The 19,277-nt window shown below is 39.8% G+C and overlaps 1 protein-coding gene across 1 annotated transcript in view; it reads left to right on the forward strand.

Annotated features, from left to right (window-relative positions):
* The window catches only part of AKAP6 (A-kinase anchoring protein 6), a 595,413-nt gene that overhangs the window by 66,171 nt on the left and 509,965 nt on the right, over window positions 1-19,277 (forward strand). The window lies entirely within an intron of this gene.

Here is a 19,277-nt window from a genome sequence, read left to right on the forward strand (position 1 = left end):
AGAAGAGAATGAGACCCACTCTATCTAGGACTCTCTTCCAGTGACATCAAGTGCTGTACATTCAAAGGCAACATCCTCCATCAGTGATCATCTCTGAATGGTAAAAAGCTCTTCCATATATTGTGATGAAACTTGATTCCTCTGTTTCTACCCATGGATTATAATCTGTCCCGTAGAGGACAGTCTCATTCCCACTTACACATCCCCGCCTCTTAAGGTTTGTAGACTCCCTTCAAGTCTCCTCTAAGGTGAGCATCCTCAGGGTTCTTGGCTGTTTCTTTGATATCACGTGAATGCTCTAGTTGCAACTGTTCCTCTTTGAACATGATGCTGAGAACAGGACACGGCAATCCGTAAGTGACAAGTTCAGTAGGAGTGTTACACTGGGCTAGTAACATGCTCTGCATTTGTTTTACTAATTATTTTGAACATACTGCGTTTGAGTTAACTAAAACTCCAGGGGGAAGCCAGAGCTCTCCTACTCTACTCCTGCCATTGATTTCTTGAGTTCAAGTGTATTAGCATTATAGTCAAAGAGGGCTCTATTAATTTCTTATTGCTGCTTATTAGCACAAATTTGTTATCTCACGATTCTGTAGGTCACATGTCCCACCTGAGTCTCACTTGGCTAAAATTAAGATGTTAGCAGGGCTTCTTTGCCTTCTGGAGGCTCTCATGGAGAATCCATTTCTCTACCTTTCCAGAGCTAGAGACTGCTCACTTTCCTTGGACTCTGGCCCCCTTCCTCCATCTTCAAAGTCAGCAACGTTGCATCTCTGTGCCTTTATTCCATAGTCACATCTCCCTTCAACTCGCCTCTTCTGCCTCCCTCTTTCATTTCTAAGAACTCTTGGAATTACACTGGGCCCACCTGGATAAACCAGGATAATCTATTTTAAGGGTTAGCAATTTTAACTCTATCTGCAACCTTAGTTCCCCTTTGCCATGTAACCTAAGATATTTACAGGTTCTGAGGATTAGGATATGGACATATTTGGAGGGCATTATCCTGCCTACCATAAGGGCTACAGCAGCTCCAGAAACCATCTTCCAGCAAAACAACATCCAAAGATATGAGAAAGGTCATCTCTTTTGCATGTCCCCTTTTAAGAAGGAGGGGGGAAATTTCCTAAAACCTCTTTGCACCCAACATATTTCCCTCATCAACTGGCCAGAATTATGTCACATGCCCATTCCTAACCCAATCACTGGGAAGGAAAATAACTGACCATGATTGGCTTGGGCTACTCAAGATGCATCCTCTGGGGCCAAGGAAGGCCCAGCCTCCCAGGAGGCAAGCAGGCCTCTGACGCCTGAATCAAATTGGGTTTCTGCTAACAAGAAAGAGATGGAAAATGGCTTTTGGGTATTCTTTATCCTATAATGTCACCATGTAATGGCTTTTAGTTATGACCTAGTTAACTGAAGGGGAGAGAGAGAGAGAGAGAGGGATGTTTTAAAATTATTTTTGCCTTTTCCCTTCTGTGTTGAAGAGAGCACAGAGATGTGAGATATCCAGAGAAAAGCAAGAAAATTATCAACATATTAAATATATTGGTGTGTATCTGTAAGGGTTCGTCAGATATATAAATCCCCAGCTCCCACAATAATATAAGGTCTCATACCTGTAACAAATCCCTTCATATATGTACACATATATATGTACACAGACAGACACACAGGGATTTATTGTAGGGGTGTGACCTCATGTAACTGTGGGAGCTGGTCAAGCAGTCTCTATAATGCTGTCATCTTCACATTTGAAGTTGGAGCTTGTGGACACAGAGCAGGCAGGGAAGGGAAGATGGCTGTAAAGTAGCCAGCAGGAGAGCAAGAGCAAACTGGAACCATAAGCACAAGTGGGATCCCACAAGGATGGACTGAACCCATTTGAATTCTGATTGTCTCTTTCTTTAACATGGACTGAATCTTACTTGGATTCCAGTATTTCATCTACTCAGGATTTGTTGCTACTCCTGACTTTTCTTCCTTACACTTGAACTTTTTCCCATTTAGGAACACTGGCAAATTTAAACATTGGAATAGGTAATGTGCATTGATTAGAGGCCTGTATTTTAAGGGCTTTGTTTTCTGGCAGCAGAAAGGGGAAAAGGGTAGTATATTTCAGGTATTATGTCAGGTGGTTCCCTTTGTTTTACCTTTCCTTTGCTGTGCTTATGAGTGATTTAAAAACAAACTCTCTGAGACATTTGTTTCTCTTCAATAAGCAGGAGCCATGTATTATCCTTTAACAATCCTGGTTACAGTTCATTTTAGGTTTGGCATTTCTTTTTGGTCACTGGATTGAAAGATTAGAGAGGAGTTTTGATATCCTCAGTATAAATTCTCTTGGTAAATGTCAATTATAGTATTTAAGGCTAAGTGGATATATACTTAACTAGCAGTAATGGTCTCATGAGATAAATACTAGTAAAAAATGTAAAATTATGTTTTATAACTTTATTAACTGTTGTTATTTGTTTATTAATAACAGTACCATTATAGCTTAGGAAGAATTTTGCATGAATTATTCATGTTTGAATTAAAGGGAAGATAATCAAATTTACTGAATCCTCAGAATTTGTCTGGTGCATGTACGTGTTCTCATCTCACTAATTCACATTACAGCCCTATGGAGTAACTCCATGTACAGTGGAGGAAACTGTGCCTTAGAGTGGTCATTTATTTGTCTCAAGTTCTCTGAATTGTAAATGGTGGAGCCAGGATTTGAACACAGTTCTATGTGATTCTGAAGCCCATTTTTGTTGTTGTTGTTTAATTAAAAAATTAAGACTGATCTAGTAAGCTTAGGTTTCCTTCGTAAAGTTTGTTATTAATATACCGTAAGATATACACTTGAACACACTGATTTAAAATTACATGAAACAGTAGGATGTCTGTATGTGTGTATATACACACACATATGCACATGTGCACTCATGCTCATACACTTTCCTGTTAGGTAGAGTGATTATCTAATCTGACTCTACATTAAGAGTAATAATTCTAAAAAAAAAAAAAGAATAATAATTCTACGTTAAAAGGGCATGGTGAAAAAACGGTGCTTTTCTTTCTTTTTTCCTTTTTCCTTTTTTAAAAGGGAATTACTTATAAGGTGTGTATTTACATACATGAACTATTATATTGGCATTTTATGGTGATATTGTCTGATGATGGCATTATTGCAACCACTATTATCAGCATTCTCATATAATTCTTTTTTTTAAATTAACTTATTTTACTTATATATATTATTTGTTTTTGGCTGCGTTGGGTCTTCATCGCTGCACGTGGGCTTTCTGTAGTTGCAGTGAGTGGGAGCTACTCTTCGTAGTGGTGCACAGGCTTCTCATTACAGTGGCTTCTCTTGTTGCGGAGCACAGGCTCTAGGCATGCGGGCTTCAGTAGTTGTGGCGCGTGGGCTCAGTAGTTGTGGCTTGCAGGCTCTAGAGAGCAAGCTCAGTAGTTGCGGCACATGGGCTTAGTTGCCCTGTGGTATGTGGGATCTTCCCGGACCAGGGATCGAACCCATGTCCCCAGCATTGGCAGGCAGATTCTTAACCACTGCACCACCAGGCAAGTCCCAGCATTCTCGTATAATTCTTATTTCAACTCCAGGGAGCTTCTTAATTCTTTGTATTATATTTAGAATTTGAGAATGAAGAAAAGAACTGACTACCCAAATCATCTTTTTCAAAATTAATCTATTCACTCTTGGAAGTTTCCTTTCCTTGTCCTTCTCTTTGATTTTTTGTTCTGTTGTCTTCAATTACACAGGCCTTTGATACAATCAGTAGTCATTAATTTTGAATCACACTTAACAAAATTTACCTTGTAGATAGAAGTAAATATTTTAAGGCCATATGAATTCATATTGCTATTTTTCAAACTTGTCCATAAAACGTGTTACTTTATTCTGTTTCCCTCTTATTCAGACACAAGCTAGCACTTTTTATATTCTACAAAGACTGAAACATGTTTAGATGAGAATGGACATGCCCATTTCTTCTTCCCTTTTGACATTTGTCTCCAGTGACGTCAAAAGCTCCCATGCCGACCTCTGTTAGTCACACACACCAATTTGGGATTGAATTCAGGCTAGTGTGTATTGGGGAATGGGGTTCAACAGTGACTTAGGAAAGTGAGGATACAGACCTGCTTCATTGTTTATGGAGGAAGGGAAGTTGGGGAGACAGAAAGAGATGGATTTTATGTGAGTTGCAGAATTGTGACCCCAAAAGCAGCAGTTTGAGGGTAACTCTTTTGGTTTCTCTTCTCCATCTGTTACATGCAAGGACATCAATACCATTGATACCCCAATCCAGTGTTCAGGGCAGGGACATCTAGCATCTACTTAAGAGAAGTGTGTGTCAGGCCAGGGACTTTCCTCACTCCCACCCCTTCATGCCATGAGGACTGTGGCACTGGATATTAGACTCTTTCCTTATAGACCCTGTTTCATTTCTAGTCTCCAAACTACCCAGGACTGACTTTCTTGTAGAAACATGAAGAGATTCAAGATTTTTACTTTAAAAGAAGTTAATGTTGTACAACTGTGTATAATTTCCAGGATCGGAGATTGAATGTAAAATTGTTCAAATGACTTGTCTGTTCACAGCTTTGTCTATCTTCGGTGAATTCTTTGCCAACTATTTCCATAGCCACACTCCTAGATTTTGAAAACAGTTAATTTATCTAGGCAGGAACTTTTCTGGTAGCTTTGTTTCATGGCCAAATCATTCAAACGACTCGACTTAAATATGTTTTGGAAGCTTATTTATAATGAACAACAACAACAAAAAAGTTACAACTTGGCAATGTCTATTAAAATCTACTAAAATAAAATATATATATAGTAAACTAGAATATCTAGTAATCACTATGTCAGGAATTTATTCTACTAAAATACTCTGAAAAGTATGCAGTGATACTATTCAGTAAAAGGTTGGTGAAATAAAGGCATAAACTTAAAATGGAGCACTATTTAGCTGTTAAAGCAAACGAGATAGATCTATCTCAGCAACTGGAACTACAGCAACTGGAAAAAAGCAAGAGGCAAAGAGTGTATAATATGATCAAATTTTCATCTTAAATATCTACATTTATGTACAAATAGCACACAGGTATCTTTGTATGTCTATAAGAAGGCTAAATAAAAACACTAAATTGTTATCCTCTGGGGAGATATGTTTATGGGCCACATTTTCTTTTTTTGTTTTATATTTCAAAACTGTTTCAATTTTTAATAATTATCACGTGTTCCTTTTGAAATAGAAAACATACTTTAAAAATACCCTGTTTCTTTCCTCTTCACCCCTTTAAAACAAGTCAGGGGGCCCAGTCAGGGCAAGTATTGGGTCTGTGATCCTAAGAGATCTGATGTATGAAGACTTGGGCCTCCTTTCTCAGTATGATGTTTTGTCTCAAAAGTCTTATCCTGACTGAACCATCAAGCCTAATTAAAAATGGAAAATTCATGGGAGGAGAGGCCTCCCTGCACACCCCAGGGGAGCCATTCTTTCCTGGCTCCCTCTGGATCCTTCCAGTTCATTAGCTAAGAAGGAGTTAGAGGAGATGTCTCTGGCCACAGCTGCTGCCTTCTCGAGTGTCACTCTGATCCGGTGAGCAAAACCCCCCGTGGGAAGCAGCAGGCTCTCAGCAGCCTGCCAGCCCAGCCCGCTGGCTGCCTCCGAAGCAGGCCTGCTGGCTAGGCCTGCCCTCCCTCCGTCTACCCCCTCCTTCCTCTTTAAGCCACTGTGGTACGGATAATCATTAGGAAACAAGGGAATTGAGGGGCTTTATTCTTCCAGGTGGGTGTGCCAGGAGTGAGGCGCTCAGACCTTGGGGATTTACTGTGGATATCCCAGGCCTGAGATCTTGGAGATGACCAGAGCCAGTGGCCCTATTTGGGTGAGGAACACTGTGTGCCCCCTGGCAACTGTACTCTACTCTGAGGGGTGTTTAGGAAAGAGAACTATTCTTTGCTGCTCTTCCCTGTGAACATGAGGCCCCCTTTGTGGGGATGCTCTCGCCCTCACTGTGGCCCAGGAGAAACCCAAGGAAGGACACAAGACTGAGAACAAGAATCTCATTAATTTGAAGGTGGCAGGCAGGATGAGTCACATAGCAGATAATGACATCAGGAACATCTGGAGCTGGTTCTGCTGTGGCGGCAGCCCGCCTGACAATGGAAATGGAGTAGGAAGATAGCGAGAGTCCAGCAGAAGACAGAAAGTTCTGCCCAGAAGGGTCCTTCTCTGCTCCTTAATTCCAGAAGTATGTTTCCATAGATCACGTTCCATCAAAGAAAATCGCAGTTTGGTCATTTCCTGACCATTTACACTAGAGTTTCTGTAGTCTTGGTTCTCTGCCCCGTCTCCCCTCCCCCTTTTACTAATATGATTATATTGACCACAGGGCAGGCAAAACCAAACTAGTTCTATGGAAATAGCCCCTTTTTCCATCTGAGACCTAATCATTCGACCTTTTTATATCCTAGTAAATTTTTTAATAAGAAATCTTGCATATCTTGATTACTTAGATAATTGTAGTGCTTTTCTTGTGTCATTGTAAAATGAAGTATTTTCAAATCATATCTATGTGTAGCTAATTCAGGTAGGGCAATCTCTGTATTTAGATAGAGATAAATTACACTAAAGAAATTACTGTCAGATTTTTTATTTTCTTTCAAGTCCAGGAATTTGCTGCTTGTGGTAGAGCCCACTGGAACTCACTAATAAATGTGTTCTTTCCTTCCTGGGCACAAAGCTAGACCTCATTTCTCAAGCTCTTGTGCTCCTCTTCCAGGCCTGACCCATAAAAGTCTCCTATCACCAAGTCCTACTCTCTTCTCCATTTGTCTGCTGAATGGAGAGATTCAAAGACTAAAGATCAGAATTACAAGATGGAAGAACCTGAGTCCTAAATAACTTTGTGGAGCAGAGTCCCTCTAATGACCCACATTGGACTGCGCTATGAACAAAAAGTAAACTTTTAATGTTCTAAGCCACTGAGTTTTTTTTTTTTTTTTGCTACAGCAATGTCTCTTCTAATATCTTATTTAAATGAGCTACTTTAAAAAGAGTTCAGAGGTGCTTTCTGTCTACTTTAACTTATTTCCATGATAGGAAATACTGCAGGAGTATTAATATTCTATGTTGTTAGGTCTCCATTTATAAGCAGAGCTAGTTCATGGCATCAGTAACTCTTTAAAGCAAGTTTTGTTTCTTTTTTTACATAGCAATATCCTATGAAATATTTATGGGCAAGCCCTCAGGCACTGTTTACATTGGAGTGCTGTTAGTTTCAAGGACAAAAAGTTGACTTTCCATGTAGCAAGACTAAACACAAATTAAAATACTCACTTTCTTCAACTGCAACATAGTGGCTGGAGGTAAGGGAGCATTGTTATTACCTCATTTCTAAGATGCCTTCCAGATACAATGTTCTGATCCTCTAAGTTTGCTTGTAACCGAAACTGACTAACTTTTAGTAAAAGAAAAAAAATTTATTGAATAGATTTGCCTAGCTCACACAATAACAGAAAATAAGATCTCACAAGTATATAAGCCATGGGATCTCAGTTGGAGTAGCTCATGGAAAGTCTCTTTAGCGGCCATCAGAATGATTCAGCTCCATTTATCTTCTATCTGTTCCTCCCTTGCCCAATATTCCATTTCCTGGCGGAGAGGGTCAGATGTAGATTGTTTACATGCCTACCTCTCAGCCAGGATAGGGTGTCAAGACTGAGAGACCCAGGAGTACCACAAGGAGGGTCAAAGGAGAGCACACCCAAATGAAAAGCAGGACTCTGAGATACCCCTTTAGAAACACAAAAGGTGGTAGCAGGAAAAGTAGAAGCAAGGTTAGATGGCTGTCACTCTCTTTTGCCTGATTGTGTCCTCTGAAGGATCTGGGTCCTCTTTCTTGTCTAATAAATATCTGAAAAGATGATGCCAGGTCAACATATAGAACTTTTACAACTAAGGGCATTATTTTTGTAACTAGATGATTGAGTTACCAATCATTAGAATAGTAGTAGGCATTATCACCTAAAAGCCTAAAATATTTTACTTTATTTAGTTGCTTATAATATGAATGAGACTCTTGGGCGTCTATTCTGAAAATGTGAGGTATAATCATTATAAGCACGTGGCACTGTGGGTAATGGCAGTTTTTAATACTATGCTTAAATTAGCAACATTAACAGGGTACAGCCAAATTGAATACTGTATCTTCAGATTGACAGCAACTTTTAAAGTAATTACTTCATTTTAGTAAGAAGCAACATTTGGGCTCATTAGCATCTGAGGTCAAAAGGACAGTGAGTAAATCATGTGAAGCTTGGTTATTGATTCTTGAATCACTGGGCTCTTAATCCATAGTATCGCTAGCTCCTTGTCTGGGTTACATGTGCTCTGTGAAATGCAGTTACATTCATTTTAAAAAATCTATTTGGAAATAATGTTAGACTTACAAAAGAGTTTCAACGATAGTACAGAGAGTTTCCATATACCCTTCGCCTAGCTTCCTCTAATGTTAACACTTCATGTGTCCATAGTTACAGTCATTATTTGTGGTTAAACATGAACACAGTTATTTAGACTTAACAGAGACAGATTGATGCATTTAAAAACGTGGGGTTTTGGATTCTAACAAACTTGGATTTAGGTGCTATATCACACTTACTAGCTACTAGACAATGTAAGACAAGTTACTTGTCTGTAAAAATGGGGTGCCTTCTTTCTTACACGGTCCTTGTGGGCATAAAAATGGAATCATAAAGTTTTAGTACATAGTAGATCCTTAATAAATGTTCATTTCTTCCTGCACCTCTCATCAATCTTTTTGCCCCTCTCTAAACCTTCCTTCTCCTCCTCCTTTGTTCACATCATTGGATGATGTTACTTGTCTTCTGCTTTTGTGTCCGTCCCCAACCAGGCTGCCTTCCCAATCCTCCAGTTCCGGCGTTTTCTGGTGCTGGGGGAGGAGGTGGCCTTTTTGACCTTAGTATTGCCCAGCCTCTTGCCGCTTTAGCTTTAACACTCACCAAGCTGAATTCGAAGTACAAAATGTTTCCACATCAGTAACAAGGACGTGGAGAAGTTATAAGGAAAAAAATGAAACCAACTTTCTGTTACAAAATGTTGGTGAATGTATTGTGTGTGTGTGTGAGTGTGTATAGGTGTGTAGGGGGGCAATCAGACAACAGTATAAACTCTGAAAAACAACTCAAACTCCCCTTCACTTTAACACTAGAAGGGATTCCTAGTATGTGAAGTTCAACACTCTGGATCCAAACAATCCATTTTAGCCAGTGGGACTCAGATTCTTAAAGGGCTAATCTACTCTCTAGTCATTTACTCTGATGAATGCCCACAGGGAAGGGAAACAGTACAACACTGGCACCATTTCACCTCTCAAAAAAACCTGCTTAAAACCAGATGCTTGGTAGCCATATGACAGACGCTCCACCCTGAGGAGGGGGCTCCCCTCAGGGACCCAGGAGAGGCACGGGTGATTATGCTGTATGCTTGCTTCTAAGCCTAATGGGCAGGCTGGGAGGGAGAGATGGAGCCCTTAACATCTTGGAGGTGACACCCTCTGAGCCATAAGTGCTCCAAACAGGATTTAGTCTTAGCTCAGCAGCTGTCCCATGGCTGCAGCCTTTTTTTGCCATATGGGGGAGCCGTATTTGGCATGGAATCGGGATCCTCAGGCTGGTGGAAACCCCATTATCTGTGTGAGAGTGTGGGTCAGAGGCCTAATTTGAGAGTGAGGGAGAGAGAGGAGAATAGGCACTGTCACTCTCTAGTTGCCTCTCTTTTTTTAAAAAAATTATAAAATTTTAATTCCAGGGCTGTTGTTTTGGTCTCCAACCCACAATAGGAGAGGGGCATGAGTGTTCCTTTGTCACCATCAAGGACTATAATAAGGAAAAAACAATAATTAGGGTTGGGCTGGCAAGGAGTTTCTCCAAGAGGAAATGCTTGCCCACGGTGGGTTTGTTCGGAAGTCTAGCATGGGTCATTGGAAGGATCACAAAGTGAAAACATGACCATTTGGTAAAGCAAATGGAAACCAGATGTGAGGCAAGTAGCATTTCCGTAGCAGCTACACACTGGGATTTGTAGCAGCGCAGGAAGCTCAAAGGCTGAGGTCTGGCAGTGTTGTTGCTTGTGGCGGCTGTGGCTGGGATATAGGACCAGGGGCGCCTTCTTTTCCTGAGTGATGTGGGGAGGGCGTGGACAGAAGAGGGATGATCAGTGGCCTAATTTGTTATGGTTAAGGATTGAATCATTAGCAAAAAACGTATTGGATAGTTGAGCTTTGCAGAGGTAGCAGAAACATAATCATTTTGACTAAGAGCTCAGTGTTAGGAATATTCAAGTTTGTGGAAATATGATATGCAGTCTTTCAGAAGAAAAACACTAACATGTCATATCAGTACAACTATATGACCTAGTAGAAAAATGGTTGACAAACAAGAAACCTGATTTATCGTCTAGGTTCTTTGGCTGATTTGCTTCAGTTTCTGTTATGTATCAGTGGAAATGATAATAATGGTTAACACCTTATAATGATTAGCCAGGTACTTTCTAAACACATATAGGTACTGTTAATGTCCTCTTCATTTTATCATGAAGGAGCTGTGACCTGAGTTAAAGAACATAGCTAGTATCACAGAGTCACCATTTTGATCCTGACTCCAGAGCCTATATGTACAACTCACACACCATACTGTCTACTCTATTTACCCCATAGGGTTTGGCAGTGATGAAATTAGGTAATTGAAAGGAACAGACTAGTTTTGAGATGGCTGACAGAATGGAAAAAGCCTACACTTTGGAGCCTGGTAAAAGTGGATTTGAATCCTCTTATCACCTTGTGACTAGCTGCAAGTTACTTAATCTTAATTTTTGGTTCTGTCATTTTAATTGGGAATGGTAATGACTATTTTGCTGATTGTTGGAAGGTTAGAGATGATGTATATAAAGTGTTCAATTTGTAGTAGGAACTCAAAACTTGGTAGCTATCATTGTTTGCTCCTACTTTTATATATTAGTCTTGAGAACCAGGACCATGCACATATCTTTACATCCTGCGTTTGTTATAATGGGGCTGAGAACAAAGCTGTCACTCAGCTATCAATAACAAAGGCTTATGTTTACTTGGGGCTTACCATGGGCTAGGTGCTCTTCTAGGTTCTCTACATAGATTAACTGATGTCACCACCACAAGGTGAAGAAGTTACTCTTAGTGCCCTAATTTTTCAGATGAGGAAGTAACTTTTTCAGAGTCACACCGTTTGTAAGCGACAGAGTTGGGTTTTGAAACCAGGAGTCTGGTTCTTAATTACTATGCTATTAGTCATGGCTTCATAAGATCATAGAGTTGGAGGAAGAGATAGAGGTTTTATAGTTCAACCTTATGCCCCACAGTGTGAATTACTTGCTTGATATTTCTGAGAGATGCTTATTCAGCCTCTGCTTGTTTATCTTCAGTAATAAGGTGCTCCAGGGCCCAAGGAGGCAACCCTTTCATTTGCTGGGCAACTCTTTGTGAGCGCTTTGTAACGTTAAACTGAAAGCAGCTTTGCCTTTTCTCTCTCCATTGGTGTTCTAGTTTTTGAGTACCAGAACAAGGTTAGCTCACTCTTCAGCATGACACCTCTTTGCTATTTGAAAACCACTATGTCCTCTTTTGCAAGCCAGCAACTTCCGTTTCCCTCAGTGGTGACTCATTGGCCAACTCGTCCTAGTTGGCCCTCTGACTGTTTCTTTTTATGTGTGGTAGAATAAAACATGACAGTTACTGTCCGTCAACAGTACATTATTATTTTCTTAAGTAAAGATTGCATTAGCTTTTTGCACAACCTTATCACACAGTTTGCTCCTACTGGCTTTAGGTAACTGTAACCTCCTGTTTATTAGTCTGCTCGGGCTGCCATAGCAAAATATCATAGACTAAGTGGCTTAAACAACAGAAATTTATTTTCTTATGATTCTGGGGGCTAGAAGTTCAAGATAAACGTTCTGGCTGATTTGGTTTCTGGCGAGAACTCTTTTCCTGGCTTGTAGACAGACGCCTTCTCACTGTGTCTTTACATGGCCTTTCCTTGGTGCTTGTGTGTGTGGGGAGAGAGCAAGAGCTCGATGTCTCTACCTCTTTTATAAGTCCCATCGGATTAGGACCCACCCTTATGACCTCAGTTAACCTTTATTACCTCCTGATAGGCCCTAACTCCAAATGCAGTCATATTGGGGAGGGGGGTGATTAGGGCTTCAACATACAGATTTTGGGGGACACAGTTCAGTCCATAGCATCCTATGACCACAGGGTGTAGCTGTGTGCTGGAGACCTGTGATGGAGAACTGAAGGGAAGGGCCATGGCCACTCAATCTTGGCTGCAGGGCAGTGTGGAAAGAGTCAAAACTGCCCTTCTGTCTTCAGGGCTTGTACTCTCTGTCTCTGTAATTCCACTGAGCCACTGAGGTTTCCTTTTCTTGGTTTTGAGTAGCTGTGATATGACAAAGTGGTAAAAGAAAGGGAGACAGCTGAAATCTGTTATTGCATCAATAACTGAGCTTCAAGCCCAGGGATTTCCCCATCTATCTCATATTGGGCATTTTGCCTTCCTGCCATAGGAAACAGATGCAGGGAGGGCAGGTTGTAAGCCGGAGCCCTTAATCATAGGTCAAAGGGAGCTCTCTCAGGACCTTCATTGCTGGTAGAATGACTGTGGAGACCTGCCAGAGAAATTCCAGCAGCCATATAGAGAGGCTTAAGGTAGGGAGACCTACTGCTCCTGGGACCCAGCCTACTTCAGCCTGGAGGAGAGTAAGGACAGGGGAAGCAGGGCATGTCCATTAGGATTCTCTAGATTGCAAGCACTAGAAAAGCCAACCTAAAGTGCCTTAAGTAAGATGAGAATGTATTGGTTCACATAAAGTACACGGGCAGGCTGAGCTTCTAGTGTGGTCTGATCCAGTGCTCACATATTATCACCATGACCAGTCTCTAGGCTTGCTTCGTTTGGGTGTCAGCTTTACTGACTCACTTTGTGGTTTTATATGCTCTCACTACCAATTCCAGAGGAAGACTAAACATGTTTCCTTGGCTCCGACTGGTTGATGTGCCATTCTGGAAGTAATCAATGTAGCCACAGGGATGGGATACGTTGTTTTTTAAAGCCAGTCTGGGACTCCCCTGCAGCTAGGGTTGGATTCAATTCCATGGAAACCACATGACTGGAGAATAGTGGAGGGTGGTTTCCAAAGGTAATTTTGGATCCTCTTTCCCAAAGGAAAAGAAGCTTAAGAGACAAAAACTTTGGATATCTCAGAACTTTTGGAAATGGCTGTTGGGTAGAAACAACAGCTGTTTATTAGAGAGCATTTCTGACATGGTCCCCAAAACAAATCTTCACTCAGTTTTACTGGAATGTCCCTGAGAATTGTAATAAAGTGTCACTTTTTCTTCATACTCTTATTACAGCAACTTTATGTTTTTATATGCTGGAGGTTAGGACTATAGTCCTTTCAAATTTTCTCCCATTTATTTTTTATTTTTATTATTATTTTTAACATCTTTATTGGAGTATAATTGCTTTACAATGGTGTGTTAGTTTCTGCTTTATAACAAAGTAAATCAGTTATACATATACATATGTTCCCATATCTCTTCCCTCTTGCGTCTCCCTCCCTCCAACCCTCCCTATCCCACCCCTCTAGGTGGTCACAAAGCACTGAGCTGATCTCTCTGTGCTATGCGGCTGCTTCCCACTAGCTATCTATTTTACATTTGGTAGTGTATATATGTCCATGCCACTCTCTCACTTTGTCCCAGCTTACCCTTCCCCCTCCCCCTGTCCTCAAGTCCGTGTTCTAGTAGGTCTGTGTCTTTATTCCCGTCTTGCCCCTAGTTTCTTCATGACTTTTTTTTTTTTTCTTAGATTAGATATATATGTGTTAGCATACAGTATTTGTTTTTCTCTTTCTGACTTACTTCACTCTGTATAACAGACTCTAGGTCCATCCACCTCACTACAAATAACTCAATTTCGTTTCTTTTTATGGCGAGTAATATTCCATTGTATATATGTGCCACATCTTCTTTATCTATTCATCTGTTGATGGACACTTAGGTTGCTTGCATGTCCTGGCTATTATAAAGAGAGCTGCAATGAAAATTGTGGTACATGACTCTTTTTGAATTATGGTTTTCTCAGGGTATATGCCCAGTAGTGGGATTGCTGGGTCACAAGGTAGTTCTAGTTTTAGTTTTTTAAGGAACCTCCATACTGTTCTCCATAGTGGCTGTATCAATTTACATTCCCACCAACAGTGCAAGAAGTTTCCCTTTTCTCCACACCTTCGCCAGCGTTTTTTTTTTTTTTTTTTTTTTGTGGTACGCAGGCCTCTCACTGTTGTGGCCTCTCCTGTTGCGGAGCACAGGCTCCGGATGTGCAGGCTCAGCGGCCATGGCTCAAGGGGCCCAGCCGCTCTGTGGCATGTGGGATTTTCCAGGACCGGGACACGAACCCGTGTCCCCTGCATCGGCAGGCAGACTCTCAACCACTGCGCCACCAGGGAAGCCCTCAGCATTTATTGTTTGTAGATTTTCTGATGATGGCCATTCTGACTGCTGTGAGGTGATACCTCATTGTAGTTTTGATTTACATTTCTCTAATGATTAATGATGTTGAGCATTCTTTCATGTGTTTGTTGGTAATCTGTATATTTTCTTTGGAGAAACGTCTATGTAGGTTTTCTGCCCATTTTTGGATTGGGTTGTTTGTTTTTTTGATATTGATCTGCATGAGCTGCTTGTAAATTTTGGAGATTAATCCTTTGTCATTTGCAAATATTTTCTCCCATTCTGAGGGTTGTCTTTTGGCCTTGTTTATGGTTTCCTTTGCTGTGCAAAAGCTTTGAAGTTTCATTAGGTCCCATTTGTTTATTTTTGTTTTTATTTCCATTTCTCTAGGAGGTGGGTCAAAAAGGATCTTGCTGTGATTTATGTCATAGAGTGTTCTGCCTATGTTTTCCTCTAAGAGTTTGATAGTGTCTGGCATTACATTTAGGTCTTTAATCCATTTTGAGTTTATTTTTGTGTATGGTGTTAGGGAGTGCTCTAATTTCATACTTTTACATGTACCTGTCTAGTTTTCCCAGCACCACTTATTGAAAGGCTGTCTTTTCTCCACTGTATATTCTTGCCTCCTTTATCAAAAATAAGGTGACCATATGTGCATGGGTTTATCTCTGGACTTTCTATCCTGTTCCATTGATCTATATTTCGTTTTTGTGTCAGTACCATACTGTCTTGATTACTGTAGCTTTGTAGTATAGTCAGAAGTCAGGGAGCCTGATTCCTCCAGCTCCGTTTTTCTTCCTCATGATTGCTTTGGCTATTCGGGGTCTTTTGTGTTTCCATACAAATTGTGAAATTTTTTGTTCTAGTTCTGTGAAAAATGCCAGTGGTAATTTGATAGGGATTGCATTAAATCTGTAGATTGCTTTGGGGAGTAGAGTCATTTTCACAATGTTGATTCTTCAATCCAATAACATGGTATATCTCTCCATCTATTTGTATCATCTTTAATGTCTTTCATCACTGTCTTATAATTTTCTGCATACAGGTCTTTTGTCTCCTTAGGTAGGTTTATTCCTAGATATTTTATTCTTTTTGTTGCAATGGTAAATGGGAGTGTTTTCTTAATTTCACTTTCATATTTTTCATCATTAGTGTATAGGAATGCCAGAGATTTCTGTGCATTAATTTTGTATCCTGCTACTTTACCAAATTCATTGATTAGCTCTACTAGTTTTCTGGTAGCATCTTTAGGATTCTCTGTGTATAGTATCATGTCATCTGCAGACAGTGACAGCTTTACTTCTTCTTTTCTGATTTGGATTCCTTTTATTTCTTTTTCTACTCTGATTGCTGTGGCTAAAAATTCCAAAACTATGTTGAATAAGAGTGTTGAGAGTGGACAACCTTGTCTTTTTCCTGATCTTAGTGGAAATGGTTTCAGTTTTTCACCATTGAGGACGATGTTGGCTGTGGGTTTGTCATATATGGCCTTTATTATTTTGAGAAAAGTTCCCTCTATGCGTACCTTCTGCAGGGTTTTTTATCATAAATGGGTGTTGAATTTTGTAAAAAGCTTTCTCTGCATCTATTGAGATGATCATATGGTATTTCTCCTTCAGTTTGTTAATATGGTGTATCACATTGTTTGATTTGTGTATATTGAAGAATCCTTGCATTCCTGGGATAAACCCCACTTGATTATGGTGTATGATCCTTTTAATGTGCTGTTGGGTTCTTTTTGCTAGTATTTTGTGGAGGATTTTTGCATCTATGTTCATCAGTGATATTGGCCTGTAGTTTACTTTCTTTGTGACATCTTTGTCTGGTTTTGGTATCAGGGTGATGGTGGCCTCGTAGAATGAGTTTGGGAGTGTTCCTCCCTCTGCTATATTTTGGAAGAGTTTGAGAAGGATAGGTGTTATCTGTTCTCTAAATGTTTGATAGAATTCTCCTGTGAAGCCATCTGGTCCTGGGCTTTTGTTTGTTGGAAGATGTTTCATCACAGTTTCAATTTCAGTGCTTCTGATTGGTCTGTTCATATTTTCTATTTCTTCCTGGTTCAGTCTCAGAAGGTTGTGCATTTCTAAGAATTTGTCCATTTCTTCCAGGTTGTCCATTTTATTGGCATAGAGTTGCTTGTAGTAATCTGTCATGATCCTTTGTATTTCTGCAGTGTCAGTTGTTATTTCTCCTTTTTCATTTCTAATTCTATTGATTTGAGTCTTCTCCCTTTTTTTCTTGATGAGTCTGGCTACTGGTTTATCAATTTTGTTTATCTGCTCAAAGAACCAGCTTTTAGTTTTACTGATCTTTGCTATCGTTTCCTTCATTTCTTTTTCAATTACTTCTGATCTGATCTTTATGATTTCTTTCCTTATGCTAACTTTGGGGTTTTTCTGTTCTTCTTTCTCTAATTATTTTAGGTGTAAGTTTAGGTTGTTTATTTGAGATGTTTCTTGTTTCTTGAGGAAGAACTGTATTGCTATAAACTTCCCTCTTAGAACTGCTTTTGCTGCATACCATAGGTTTTGGGTCATCCTGTTTTCATTGTCATTTGTTTCTAGGTATTTTTTGATTTCCTGTTTTATTTCTTCAGTGGTCTCTTGGTTATTAAGTAGTGCATTGTTTAGCCTCCATGTGTTTGTGTTTTTTAGTTTTTTTCCTGTAATTGATATCTAGTCTCATAGTGTTGTGGTAGGAAAGGTACTTGACATGATTTCAATTTTCTTAAATTTACCAAGGCTTGATTTGTGACCTAAGATATGATCTAGCCTGGAGAATGTTCCATGAGCAGTTGAGAAAAAAGTGTATTCTCTTGTTTGGTGATGGAATGTCCTATAAATATCAATTAAGTCCATCATGTTTAATGTATCATTTAAAGCTTGTGTTTCCTTATTTATTTTCATTTTGGATGATCTGTCCATTGGTGAAAGTGGGATGTTAAAGTCCCCTACTATGATTGTGTTACTGTCAATTTCCCCTTTTATGGCTGTTAGTATTTGCCTTATGTATTGAGGTGCTCCTATGTTGGGTGCATAAATATTTACAATTGTTATATCTTCTTCTTGGATCGATCCCTTGATCATTATGTAGTGTCCTTCTTTGTCTCTTGTAATAGTCTTTATTTTAAAGTCAATTTTGTCTGATATGAGAATTGCTAGTCCATCTTTCTTTTGGTTTCCATTTGCATGGAGTATCTTTTTCTATCCCCTCACTTTCAGTCTGTATGTGTCTCTAGGTCTGAAGTGGGTCTCTTGTAGACAGCATATATACGGGCTTTGTTTTTCTATCCATTCAGCCTGTCTATATCTTTTGGTTGGAGCATTTAATACATTTACATTTAAGCTGTTTATCGATATGTATGTCCCTATTACCATTTTCTTAATTGTTTTGGGTTTGTTACTGTAGGTCTTTTCCTTCTCTTGTGTTTCGTTCCTAGAGAAGTTCCTTTAGCATTTGTTGTAAAGCTGCTTTGGTGTTGCTGATTTCTCTTAGCTTTTGCTTGTCTGTAAAGGTTTTAATTTCTCCATCAAATCTGAATGAGATCCTTGCTGAGTAGAGTAATCTTGGTTGTAGGTTTTTCTCCTTCATCACATTAAATATGTCCTGCCACTCCCTTCTGGCTTGCAGAGTTTCTGCTGAAAGATCAGCTCTTAACCTTATGCGGATTCCCTTGTGTCTTATTTGTTGTTTTTCCCTTGCTGCTTTTAATATATTTTCTTTGTATTTAAGTTTTGATAGTTTGATTGATATGTGTCTTGGCATGTTTCTGCTTGAAATTGTCCTGTATGGGACTCTCTGTGCTTCCTGGACTTGATTAACTATTTCCTTTCCCATATTAGGGAAATTTTCAACTATCATCTCTTCAAATATTTTCTCAGTCTCTTTCTTTTTCTCTTCTTTTCTGGGACCCTGTAATTCAAATGTTGGTGCGTTTAATGTTGTCCCAGAGGTCTCTGAGCCTGTCCTCAGTTTTTTTCATTCTTTTTTCTTTATTCTGCTCTGCAGTAGTTATTTCCACTATTTTATCTTCCAGGTCACTTATCCGTTCTTCTGCCTCAGTTATTCTGCTATTGATCACTTCTAGAGAATTTTAAAATTTCATTTCTTGTGTTGTTCGTCATTGTTTGTTTGCTCTTTAGTTCTTGTAGGTCCTTGTTAAACATTTGTTGTATTTTCTCCATTCTATTTCCAAGATTCTGGATCATCTTTACTATCATCATTCTGAATTTTTTTCAGGTAGACTGCCTATTTCCTCTTCATTTGTTAGGTCTGGTGGGTTTTTGCCTTGCTTCTTCATCTGCTGTGTGTTTTTCTCTCTTCTCATTTTGCTTACATTACTGTGTTTGGGGTCTCCTTTTGCAGGCTGCAGGTTCGTAGTTCCTGTTGTTTTTGGTGTCTATCCCCAGTGGCTGATGTTGGTTCAGCGGGTGGTGTAGGCTTCCTGTTCTAGGGTACTGGTGCCTATGTTATGGTGGATGAGGCTGGATCTTGTCTTTCTGGTGGGCAGGTCCACGTCTGGTGGTGTGTTTTGGGGTGTCTGTGGCCTTATTATGATTTTAGGCAACCTCTCTACTAATGGATGGGGTTTTGTTCCTGTCTTTCTAGTTGTTTGGCATACAGTGTCCAGCACTGTAGCTTGCTGGTTGTTGAGTGAAGCTGGGTCTTAGTGTTGAGAT

The sequence above is a fragment of the Aethalodelphis obliquidens genome, unplaced genomic scaffold (assembly GCF_003676395.1).
Source record: "Aethalodelphis obliquidens isolate GAN/ISIS:26980383/991018 unplaced genomic scaffold, ASM367639v1 scaffold10, whole genome shotgun sequence".
NCBI classification, from domain to species: domain Eukaryota; kingdom Metazoa; phylum Chordata; class Mammalia; order Artiodactyla; family Delphinidae; genus Aethalodelphis; species Aethalodelphis obliquidens.